The sequence below is a fragment of the Camelus ferus genome, chromosome 1, assembly GCF_009834535.1.
Source record: "Camelus ferus isolate YT-003-E chromosome 1, BCGSAC_Cfer_1.0, whole genome shotgun sequence".
NCBI lineage: Eukaryota > Metazoa > Chordata > Mammalia > Artiodactyla > Camelidae > Camelus > Camelus ferus.
Genome location: NC_045696.1, coordinates 72,983,106 through 72,996,239, shown reverse-complemented (window position 1 = coordinate 72,996,239; position 13,134 = coordinate 72,983,106).

Below are 13,134 nucleotides of genomic sequence, written 5' to 3'. Positions count from 1 at the left end.
GAATAACATCTATTTAAAAATAGCCCATTGTCATCTGGCTTAAATATCTATTTCTTTCCTTCCTTTTTTGAAAACAGTTTTATTGAGATAAAATTCACGTATCATACAATTCACCCATTTAAGTTGTACATTTTAATGGTCTGTAGTATATTCACAGAGTTGTGCAACTATCAGCACAATCTAATTTTACATCTTTTTCATCATCTCCCAAGGAAAGCCTGTGCCTAATAGCGTTCATTGCCCATCCCTCTCACTTCCCCAGACCCAGGCAGACACTGATCTACTTCCTGTCTATAGATTTGTCTATTCTTTATCATGTAAATAAAATCATAGCCTATATGGTTTTTAATGACTGGCTTCTTTCTTTGAGCATAGTGTTTCCAGAGTTCATCCATGTAGCATGTGTCAGTTCTCATTGCTTTTTATTGATGAAAATATTCCAACATATGGCTAAGCCACATTAATTTACCCATTCATTGGTTGACAGACATTTGGAGTTGTTTCCACTTTGGGCTGTTTTAAAGAATACTTCCATCTCCACCCCACCCAGTTTAAAACTTTTAAACTACCTTCCCATTGTTTTTAAGATAATATTCAAAACATTGTACATGGTTTTCAGTGCCCAGCCAGTTTTGGTCTTAGGCTCTTTGCGTCTTGTTCTCTGTGCTCCATCCACACCATCATTCGCTCACTTATTCAAAAGAGCTACTTCAAGGTTTTTGCATGTATTCTTCCCTCTTCCTAGAGACCACCATCTCTTTACCCACCCACCTCTTCCCTTCCCCCACTTAGTTAATTTCACTGCATCCTTCTGATCTGAATTCAATATTGTCTCAGAGAAGCATTTTCTGAACTGATTTCCTTGTCCCCTTCCTCCCTTGCTGGGGTAAGTCCTCTGTTTTATTTTCTTAGCTCCCTATTCCTTTTTCTCAAAAGGTTTATCTCAGTTTATAATTATGCATATATTTGTGTGATCATTTAAATCATGTCTATTTCTCCATGTAAATAGGTGTTGAAATTGGTTTTGCCCCTGTTGCATGTCTAGTGATAAAAACGGTACCTAGTCACTAGGAGATAATAAATAAATCTCGGCTGACAATATGAACAGAGAAAGACCACCATATTTCTGGCTTGGATAACTGATGGACCATGAGGCCATTTATCTAGTTAAGTAATGCAAAATGAGGAATATATCTGAATGGGGCCAGGAAAAGGGAAAAAATTATTAGGAAAGCTGCAATTGAGGAAGTCCCAATGAGCAAGACCAGCAGGCATTTGGACTATGAATTTAGAGATGTGGGACGAGATGTGGGAATGGAAACAGCATTGGAGGTTATCAGCATACAGCTTTGGGTTAAGACCTTGGGTGTGGCTGAGTTTGCCCAGGAAGAACATGTAGCATTAAAAGAAAGGGCAGAAGACTAAACTCTGGAGACTTATATTGAGAAACAGGCAGAAGTAGATTGAGAGTAAAGGTAGAAATGATAAAGGAGATGAACCCTGTCAAATGTTTCAGAAGGAAGCTGAGTTTGATCATTTGGGTGAGGTGATGATCATCAGATCTTGCCATTTTAAGGGATTTTTTTTTTCAGTATCCTATTTCTCAACCACAACTTTTCACCTAATGGTTCTAGCATCCACTAATGATCCTTGACTGAATCAATTATTTCACTCTGGATTGCTGAATGGTGATTTTAAAATTCCATCATTTCTCCCCCTACCTTTTTTCCCCCCCTAAATTCCTATGTTCCTCTCAGGGAAAGTGTCCTGGGGTACCTCCCGCTTGGACCAGCCCATTGCTCAGATATTTCACCCCATGGGCCCTGAACAACAAAAAGGCTCTTTCGTGAGACAGTTGTAAGGGAATGGAGAATGTGCAGGAGGGAGATTTGCTAAATCTTTGGAAAATATAGCCAAAGGGATGAAGAACAGTTATTTAATCCAGCCTCACTCATTACAGGGACTCAAGAAAAATGTACTGGGTAAATGAAGAATTGAAGGGACAGCTGTATCTCAGGAAGCATCAGTAACACCCTGTGGCTGGCGGGTGAGGCAGCATGGGAGACGTATGCTGGGTAGGCTCCCCAAGGAGACTGGATTTTACGGGGAAGCCACAGGAGAGCCCTGGGGGCCTTCAAGCAGTAAGTCAGGCTCCTACTGGATTTGTGATTCAGAAATGTCTCATTTAATCCTCTTAACAACTTGATGAGATAATTATTCCTATCTCTATTTTACTGATAATGAAATGGGGCTCAGATAAATTAAGCAACTTGTTCAAGGACACCCCACTAGGAAGTAAGTGGAATCAAGAAATCAAGTGAAGTCCATCCTCTCTCTACCTCACCACACAAGGTATAAATAAGTTTTATTTTGGCATGAGGTCAGAAGCAGGGGTCTGTGTGGAACCGTTGCTTGTCCAATAAATGGTTTCCAATAAATGCTGAGAACATATATTGGATGTTAGTTCCATGAGAAAGGGAGATACTGTAGACAGAATTTGTTTTACAAAATATAAATAGTACTTAAAAACTTGATGTAAATATGTCTATCTTCACATGAAAAAACATGTGTACACACCTGATCCTTGAACAGGCTCTTCCCTTTCCCTCCCTGCTCTTTTCGTCTTTCAGATCTCAGCTCAAGTATCATCTTCTCAGAGAGGATGCTTCTGATCTTCCTCGGGGTGACGGCCTCTCCCAGGCAGGCTCTATCTCATCAGTCTGTTCAGGTCCTTCATAGCAATGATCTCAACATGTAATTATCTTGTTTTTTATTTACCTGTTTTATTTACCACCCCATTTGTTTGTTTTCTCTCTCCTACATTGTAATGTAAACTCCATGTTGGTTGTGACCTTGTCTATCTTAGTTATCACTAAATCTTTTTAAAAAAATTTTTGTTCAAACCATATGATTTTAAAAAAAATTCTTATTTTTTATTGAAATGTAGTCCATTTACAATGTCAGTTTCATTTGTATAGCAAAGCAATTCAGCTATACATATACATACATTTTTTTTCAGATTCTTTTCCATTACAGCTCATTATAAGAAACTGAATATAGTTCCCTGTGCTATACAGTAAGTCCTTGTTGTTTATCTATTTTATATATAGTAGTGTGTATTTGTTAATCTCAAACTCTTAATCTAGCCCTACCCCCACCCCCACACTTTCTCCCCTGGTAACCACAGTTTGTTTTCTATGTCTATTTCTGGTTTGTAAATGAAATTTTTATTTTTTTTAAGATTCCACATATAAGCAATATCATATGATATTTGTCTTTCTCTGACTTACTTCATTTAATATGATAATCTCTAGGTCCATCCATTGTTGCTGCAAATGGCATTATTTCATTTTTTCCCATTCTTTTATATGGCTGAGCAATATTCCATCGTATATATGTATACTATGTCTTCTTTATCCAGTCATCTGTCAATGGACATTTAGATTGTTTCCATGTCTTGGCTATTGTAAATAGTGTTGCTGCTTTAGTTAGTTAGTGCTGCTTTAGTTGTTGCTAAATCTTGAGAGATTGGCACATGCTGGCCCCTAATGAATGAATGAATAAAAAAGTATCTCAATCTATAATATGGATATAAATAACTGGGTGTCTCTTGTATGTGAGGCATTATACCAGGTGCTGGGATAATTAAGATTCACAAGGAATCTTAGTTTTGAAAGGGAAAGCAGGTAAACTAATAACTATATAAAACATTTAAATAAATATGAATATAAAGTGAGAAGAAGACATAGATGAAGGAGTAACTATATCTGGTAGAGAAAGAGGGACGCCAGAGAAAATACAGAGAGACAGTGACACGAGCTGAGCTTGAAGAATGAAAGTACCAGGTAGACAAGAAGGAAGAGGCATTCCGGGGCAGAGGTGACAGCGTGAACCGAAGTGTGAAGGTGAGGTGTAACAAGGGTTCTGAGGAGCAGCAAGGAGCCCAAGGTGGTTGGGGCTTAGGGTGGTTTGGGGAGGGTGCCTGGAGATGAGGCCAGATCCATTCACCAAGGGCTTTGGAGAGTCAGCAAAGTTTGGAATGTGTTGTACAGGGCAACAAGGCACTCCTCTGTAAGCAGAGGAATGAGGTCTTTATGTCAGAAAGGTCTTTCTAACAATAAGATGGTAAGAGCCAAGCCTCGAGACAGGAGGCTCAGTTTGGAGGAGACCTAATACATCAGAAGGCAGGGCGAGAGGATGTGAGGTGCATTTCAGGGATAGAATCTACAGGACTTTGCCCAACTGGATATGTTTAAAGGGGAAAAATATTAAAGAACAATCTATATGCTTTAGTCAGGGTAGATGGTGATGCCGTTAGAAAAAGAGGTATGGTTAAAGTCCAATGTCCACTCCCCCCAACCTGTTCCAGACCTGAACTCGTACCCCTTTGAGACAAAGTGAATTGTCCACACGGATGGTTGATGAAAGAGCACAGGCTGGGCCAGGAGCCCTGAATTCTATCTAGTGTTCCTTTACCAGCACTTCTCAAAGAATCTATGGGGAAGCCAGATCTTTAAAAAAAATTCTAATCCTCCGTTGATTTACACTTTCATAACATAAAATAAAAATAAATTATTAGAAAAAATGATATTAAAAAGGACAAACCTAACTTTTTAATTAGGTACAAAGCTACCTTGTTAAATTGCTGTAAATGTTTCTAAAGGCTTACTCCACAATTTCTATACTTTGGCTAACCCACAGATGAATCTAGCTGCAAACATGAACTTGTCTCCAGGCCACCTGTCAGGTCTCTGGTCCACATGGCTCTGAAGGAGCAGTGGGATCTGAGTTCACAAGAGTGATGAGACTGAACAAAGTTGAGATCAGACCTGCTGGGCCACCACAGAGAAGGAGGACGCCTGTCCGGTTTACCGATTACTAATCGCTAGTAAAAGTGTTCTTCGCATTGCTCCCACTAGTGCAAGGGAGGTCTTACCATCACAACTTCATAGAAAGGGGTCCCTCTGAAGGATTTTTCTTCATAAAGAAATCATTTCCAGTCAACCCACCAAGACCGTTAGTGGCCATCCTGAATTTCAGTCCCTAAGTTACTGGACACGTTCCATACATGGACTGGCAGTTTGGCAGGCTTCTCAGTTCGCTACTCCTGCCTGCCAAGGGAAAGAAAGGTATGACTCTGCTTGCTCATTCTATCCCTCTGCAAGGAAGGAAAAAAAAAAAAAGATCTCAAACACTGCTTGCCATATTAGCACTGGAGGGGAAGAGCTAATATTCACTTACACAATCCTGCTTACACTTGCACAATCTACTGAAGGAAATGGCAGAGTGACATTTGCACCTAATCCTTCCATGGGGCTGTGACTAAGACTGCAAACAGCAGAGGGAAAGCACCTAGTTGCTTTGTGAATGGGGGTAAATGGAAGATCTTTGATAGGTAAGGGGCACCCGAAATAAGAGGAACAGGTTTTTTTTTTTTTCAAAAGAGATTTTTTGAGAGAAGGTATAGCTCAGTGGTAGAGTGCGCAGTTAGCATGCATGAGGTCCTGGGTTCAATCCCAGCACCTCCGTTAAAGAAACAAACAAACAAACCTAATTACCTCTCCCTCTAAAAAAATTTTTTTTTAATTTTAAAGGGGGTGGAAAAAAATTAAAAATAAGAAGGGGGGTGGGTATTGCTCTAATGGTAGAGTGTATGCTTAGCATGCCCAACCTCTGGGTTCAATAGCCAGTATCTCCATGAATAAAACAAAACAAAACAAAAACAAAAAACAAAGAAAAAGGGACTTTCGCCTCTATAATTCTCAAATAGAAACACAATAAACAACCGAACTGGTGACAGAGCTGCCATGCGAGGAGTCCCGGGCTCCAGGGGAGATGTAGGATGTTGAAGGAGGGAGAAGTTAGGGGGCAGAAAGTCACCAGGGCTACACAGAATAGGGTTGCGCTTAATGCTACACAAGTGGCCCTGAGGCTTCTCTACTAGTCCTCGTCACGTCATATATGTGGTATTTCCTTGTTCCTTATTCAGATGAGAAAGTAGGAAGGCCGTGGCCTGTGTGTAACCGCTCTGAGCTCGGTCAAGAGCAGATGTGAGGCGAGGACACAGCAACCACACTGACGTCCTTACTCTGCCTTTGGCCGTTTCGGGTTGAATGGCCACTGTCGTCTTCCTGCGGGTCCCTTGAATGCCGATGTGCTTGAAGGATGGAATGATAGCACTGCAGGGGCAAGCATTACAAGTTTGGCTTTCTTGGTATTTACCATCAGGATCCGTGAGGATGCTAGTATTTGAGTATTTCTTGGGTAAACCTAGGCTAGCTATCTCTCACCAGCTATCTTGACTGGAAGAAACCTCCGAGGGACTGACTCCTTTGTGGACTTTGTCTCCCTTGAGCACTCCAGGCGCACCTGAGTAGATGGATCATGGCCATTTCCTTGACTCTCCCAATCTACTCCTGCAAATGCAAGTGCTCTCACGCCTACGCCCTCCTTCCCCCAGCCCCCTTACCCACCGGGCTATCCAAGACAGAGACACGGCAGGAGACACTGCAGACTGCTCCCTTTCCTTCATTCTCCCTCCGTCCCCATGTTCAGTCAATCACAAAGTCTTATCAGTTTTATCCTTTATATATATTTTGATGGCTGCTGCCTGATTTCTTTCCTTTGTTATCTCTTGCCCTCCTCCTACCCTACACATCTGTCTTACTATCTCTCTTCTTGCCCCCATCAGATCTGTTATTGTCACTGTCTCTAGGAAATCCATCTAAAGCACAAGTCTAACCACATTGCTTTCAAGCTTAAAAACTCTCCAATGGCTCCTCAGAGTTGAGAGAGTAAAGCCCCTGCTTTCAGCATAGTAAACAAAGGGTTTTTGGTCCTGACTTCTGTTCACCTCTGGGGGGTCTTCTCTCCAGAATCCCTGCTGATGCTTAGTGACACAGGGGACCCGAGGTTGCCTGGTGCTCCCTGTAGCTTCATGCTCCTGCTCCTTTGCTGTCTTGTCCCATCCCCTTCCCACTAGGCTGCCCTGGCTCAGGTGTCCTCCTTGACATCCCCGAAGTGGGTGAGAGATTTGTGTTCCTCTGTCACATTTTATAGACATTGTCTGTACACTTTCCATCTCCTCTCCTAGGCTGTGAAGCCCTTGAGGGCAGGGATTGTGTTTTCTTCAACTCTGTATTCTTAGAGCATTGTTTAATACTAAACGCCTACTAGGCACTCAATTGGTATTCACTGAAGTGAGGGAATACACATTCTTCAGTTTTTCCTTATTTTACATTTATTCCCCTGCATGAGCCAAGTAAACTAAGTAAACTAAGACTCGCTTTCATATACTAAGATCATTTAAAAAAAAATAAGAAATAGTGGTAACGAGAAGCAGTAGCAGTGAAAGTAATGTGTGCTGAGTGGTATGTTTGTGCATGTGTGTGTCTGTGTCTGTGTCTGTGACACAGAGCGAGAGGGAAAGGAAATGCTGACAGAGTAAGATTCCAGGGAATCTGTGTGCCCTTAACAAACAAGTTAGACATCACCAGTGCCTTTCATTATTCTGTCTTGTTATTTGTTGTTTATTAATAACAAATAATTAATAAATAACAAATAACAATTACATAATTTTGAAAAAGGACTTTTCCCTTTATTATCTCATTTGAGCCTCACAATAGCCCTGGAATGTCACTCTCATTTTAAAGATGAGGAAACAGAAAGACTGACTTCCCCAACGTTCCTCAGCTAGTTGGCTGAATATTCTAACGCAAGATATAGTGTTTTTACTGCTTCATGATACTGAAACTTCTTATCAGGTAGAGGCTGAAATCATGAGACTTCTGCCACTTGGCATTTACAAAAGTCACAGGGAATTGGAACGAGGGAAATTTTTTTTAAACATAGTTTCTCTTTTTTTTTTTTTAAAGTCCTTTTCTTTTTAAAGGAGGTACTGGGGATTTAACCCAGGACTTTGTGCATGCTAAGCATGTGCTCAATCACTAAGCTATATCCCTTCCCCGGTTTTAAAAAGGGGAAAACTTAACAGCATGCACTTACAGACTACCAAGCAAAGTGCTTGGCACATGGAAACTGCCCAGCAAATTACCTCTCCATATAAATTCTAGAATAATCTTATTTATATCTACAAAAATATCTTGCTGGATTTTGATATGAAGTGTTCAGCCCATAAATCAATTTGAGGAGAATCAGCCCCTGTACAACAATGAGTCTTTTTAATCCATCAGCATGATATGTCTCTTCCTTTGTTTAGAGCATCTTTGATTTGTTTTATTAGTGTTTTGTAATCTTCAATGACATAGAAATATTTCTTTTTTGTTGTCCATGTTCCCAGTTGTAACAATATAATTAATTTTTGTAGTTTATCTTATATCTTATGATCTCGATGAAATCATTATTAATTCTAGGAGGGTTTTTTGGTGTGTGGATTTTTTTGGATTTTCAGTGAAAACAATCATATTCTCTTCAAACAGAGACAGTTCTACCTTTCCATTCTTATCTCTGTGCCTTTTATTTACATTTCTTGACTCTCTGCTCTGGCTAAAATTTCTAGCATTTTGTTGAGTAAGAATGGTGAGAGTAAACAGTCTTTTCTCGCTTGCCATCTTTGAAGAAAAAAGCATTTAGTCTTTCTCCATTAAGTAAAATGTTACCTGTAGGTTCTTTGTAGATTTCTTCATCAAGTTGAGGAAGCTCCTCTCTAATCCTCTTTCTCTGAATTTGTTTTTCCATTTTTTAATTGAAGTATAGTCAGTTTACAATGTTGTGTCAATTTCTGATGTATCTGAAAGTTTTTATCAGAAATGAGTGCTGAATTTCGTCAAATGCTTTTTCTGTATCCATTGATATAATCATATTTTTTTCCTTCCTTAGCTTGTTAACATGGTGGATTACATTAACTGATTTTTGAATATTAAATCAGTCCTGTACGGCTGGAGTAAATCCCACTCAGTCATGTGTAGAATTATTTTTATATATTGTTAAATTATATTCTCAAATAGGGTGTTAAGTGTTTTTATGCCTATATTCATACAGGATATTGGTCTGTAGGGTTTTTGGTTTTTTTTGTATTAGGGTAGTTTTAAAATATATTTTCATTTTCATTCAGTTCAATGTATTTTTTAAATTTCCCTTGAGAGATCTCTCCTTGAGACTTTAATCTTTGATTCACAGGTCATTTAGAAGTGTGTTGTGTGGTTTCTAAGTCTTTGGAGATTTTCCTGTTATCCTATTTGTAACTGGTGAAAAGAACATGTATTTTGCTGTTGCTGGGTAGGTGGCTCTATGATGATGATTAGATCCTATTGGCTGATGGTGTCATTGAGGTCTTCTATAACCTTGCTGACTTCTGTCTATTCTATCAATTGTTGAAGGAGAGATGTTGAGATCTCCAAATATAATTGTGAATTTGTCTATTTTACCCTTCAGTTCTATCAGTTTTGCCAGTTTTGCTTTATGTATTTTGCAGTTCTGTTGTTTGGTGTATACACATTTAGGAATGCTATCATTTTTTGGTGTATTGAGACTTTATCATTATATAATGTACCTCTCTGTCTCGGGTAATTTTCTTTGCTCTGAAGCTGACTTTACTGATATTAACATAACCAATCTACTATCCTTTGATTAATATTTACATGATGCATCTTTTTCATCCTTTTACTTTCAACCTACCTATATCATTATATTTGAAGTGAGTTTCTTGCACATAGCATGTAGTTGTGACATGTTTTTAATCCACTTTGCCAATTTCTGTCTTTTAATTGGTGTATTTAGACCATTTACATTTAATATGATTGTATATATAAAATAGGGTTTAAGTCTGCCATTTTGGATTTTGTTTCCTGTCTTTCATTTCTATTTTCTTCTTTCTGACTGCCTTTTGGTTATTTGAACATTTTCAGAATTCTATTTTGACTTCTCTGTAGTATTTTTGAGTGTATCTCTTTGTGTAGCTTTTTAAAATGCTGCCTCTGGTAACAATTTAGAAAACTCAAGAGGAAAAGGGAAGTCTATTAATTTTGCACATATTTTGCTGACTATGTTCATTCTTCCTTCCTGATGTTCCAAGTTTCTTTCTAAAAGAAGGAAAGCTTGTTTCCTTTCTGTTTAGAGAAATTCCATTAGCTCTTCTTTTATTCAGATAGCAACAAATTCTCTTAGCTGAGAATATCTTGATTTCCCTTTCAATCCTGAAGAATATTTTCACTGGCTATAGGATTCTAGATCAACATTCTTTTTTTTTTATAACATTTTTTATTGATTTATAATCATTTTACAATGTTGTGTCAATTTCTAGTTTAGAGCACAATTTTTCAGTTATACATGAACATATATACATTCATTGTCACATTTTTTTCTCTGTGAGCTACCATAAGCTTTTGTGTATATTTCCTGTGCTATACAGTATAATCTTGTTTATCTATTCACAATTTTGAAATCCCGTCTATCCCTTCCCACCCTCTGCCTCCTTGGCAACCACAAGTTTGCATTCTATGTCTATGAGTCTGTTTCTGTTTTATATTTATGCTTTGTTTGTTTTTGTTTTTGTTTTTTTGTTAGATTCCACATATGAGTGATCTCATATGGTATTTTTCTTTCTCTTTCTGGCTTACTTCACTTAGAATGACATTCTCCAGGAGCATCCATGTTGCTGCAAATGGCGTTATGTTGTCGGGTTTTATGGCTGAGTAGTATTCCATTGTATAAATATACCACTTCTTCTTTATCCAGTCATCTGTCGATGGACATTTAGGCTGTTTCCATGTCTTGGCTATTTTAAATAGTCCTGCTATGAACATTGGGGTGCAGGTGTCTTTTTGAAGTAGGGTTCCTTCTGGATATATGCCCAGGAGTAGGATTCCTGGGTTATATGGTAAGTCTATTCCTAGTCTTTTGAGGAATCTCCATACTGTTTTCCATAGTGGCTGCACCAAACTGCATTCCCACCAGCAGTGTAGGAGGGTTCCCTTTTCTCCACAGCCTCTCCAGCATTTGTCATTTGTGGACTTTTGAATGATGGCCATTCTGTCTGGTGTGAGGTGATACCTCATTGTAGTTTTGATTTGCATTTCTCTGATAATTAGTGATATTGAACATTTTTTCATGTGCCTATTGATCATTCATATGTCTTCATTGGAGAATTGCTTGTTTAGGTCTTCTGCCCATTTTTTGATTGTGTTGTTTGTATTTTTCTTATTAAGTCATATGAGCTGCTTATATATTCTGGAGATCAAGCCTTTGTTGGTTTCATCATTTGCAAAAATTTTCTCCCATTCCGTAGCTTGTCATTTTGTTTTGCTTATGGTTTCCTTTGCTGTGCAGAAGCTTGTAAGTTTCATTAGGTCCCATTTGTTTATTCTTACTTTTATTTCTATTGCTTGGGTAGACTGCCCCAGGAAAACATTTTTGAGATGTATGTGAGATAATATTTTACCTATATTTTCTTCTAGGAGATTTATTGTATCTTGTATTATGTTTAAGTCTTTGACCCATTTTGAGTTAATTTTTGTGTATGGTGTAAGGGAATGTTCTAGCTTCATTGATTTAGATTATGCTGTCCAGTTTTCCCAACACCATTTGCTGAAGAGACTGTCTTTATTCCATTGTATATTCTTGCCTCCTTTGTCGAAGATTAGTTGACCAAAAGTTTGTGGGTTCATTTCTGGGTTCTCTGTTCCGTTCCTTTGGTCCATATGTCTGTTTTTGTACCAATACCATGCTGTCTTGATGACTGTAGCTCTATAGTATTGTCTGAAGTCTGGGAGAGTTATTCCTCCAGCCTGTTTCTTTTTCTTCAGCAGTGCTTTGGCAATTCTAGGTCTTTTGTGGTTCCATATAAATTTTATTATGATTTGTTCTAGTTCTGTGAAATATGTCCTGGGTAATTTGATAGGGATTGCATTAAATCTGTAGATTGCCTCGGGCAGTATGACCATTTTAACAATACTGATTCTTCTAATCCAGGAGCATGGGATATCTTTCCATTTTTTGAAGTCTTCTTTAATTTCCTTAATCAATGTTTTATAGTTCTCCATGTATAAGTCTTTCACCTCCTTGGTTAGATTTATTCCTAGGTATTTTATTACTTTGGGTGCTATTTTAAAGGGAATTGTTTCTTTACTTTCTTTTCCTGTTGATTCATCGTTAGTGTAAAGAAATGCAAAAATCCTTACCAAAATATTAGCAAATAGAATCCAACAGTACATAAAAAAGATTATACATCATGATCAAATGGGGTTCATCCCAGGGACACAAGGGTGGTTCAACATACACAAATCAATCAGTGTAATACATCAGTTCAACAAGAGAAAGGGCAAAAACCACATGATAATCTCAACAGATGCAGAAAAAGCATTTGATAAAATTCAACACCCATTTATGATAAAAACTCTCACCAAAGTGGGTATAGAGAGAACATATCTCAACATCATAAAAGCTCTATATTACAAACCTACAGCCAGCATAGTACTCAATGATGAAAAATTCAAAAGCTTCCTACTAAAATCTGGGACAAGACAAGGCTGCCCACTATCACCACTCCTATTCAACATAGTCTTGGAAGTCCTAGCCACAGCAATCAGGCAACAGAGAGAAATAAAAGGGATCCAAATTGGAAAAGAAGAGGTAAAAGTGTCACTATATGCAGATGACATGATACTATATATAGAAAACTCTAAAAGAGCCACACAAAAACTACTAGAACTAATCAAAGAATTCAGCAAACTTGCAGGTTACAAGATGAACAGATAAAAATATTATATTTTAAAAAGATTTGAGATAGTTGTCCATGTTTTCCAATGAGAATAATTGAGTATAAAAGGTGAAAATGACAATACAGAAAGATGATACAAAAAGTGGGGCCCTTGAGTTGATGAAAGAAAATGGGATTCAGAGGACAAGTAGAGGGGTTAGTGCTCTATAGGATCAGAGACACTACTATTGACACGTGAGGAAAGATGGACAGATATATTGCAGAGTAAGGGTTGACTAGATGAGGGAATTCCTCTACACTGGACCAGTGACAGTCAAAAGAAATTTCTATATCTGTCCTGTCCGATATGGAAACAACTAGACACATATAGCTACTTAGTACTTAAAATGTGGCTAGTACATCTAAAGAACTAAATTTTAAATTTAAGTTAATTTGAATTTAAATAGCTACACATGGCT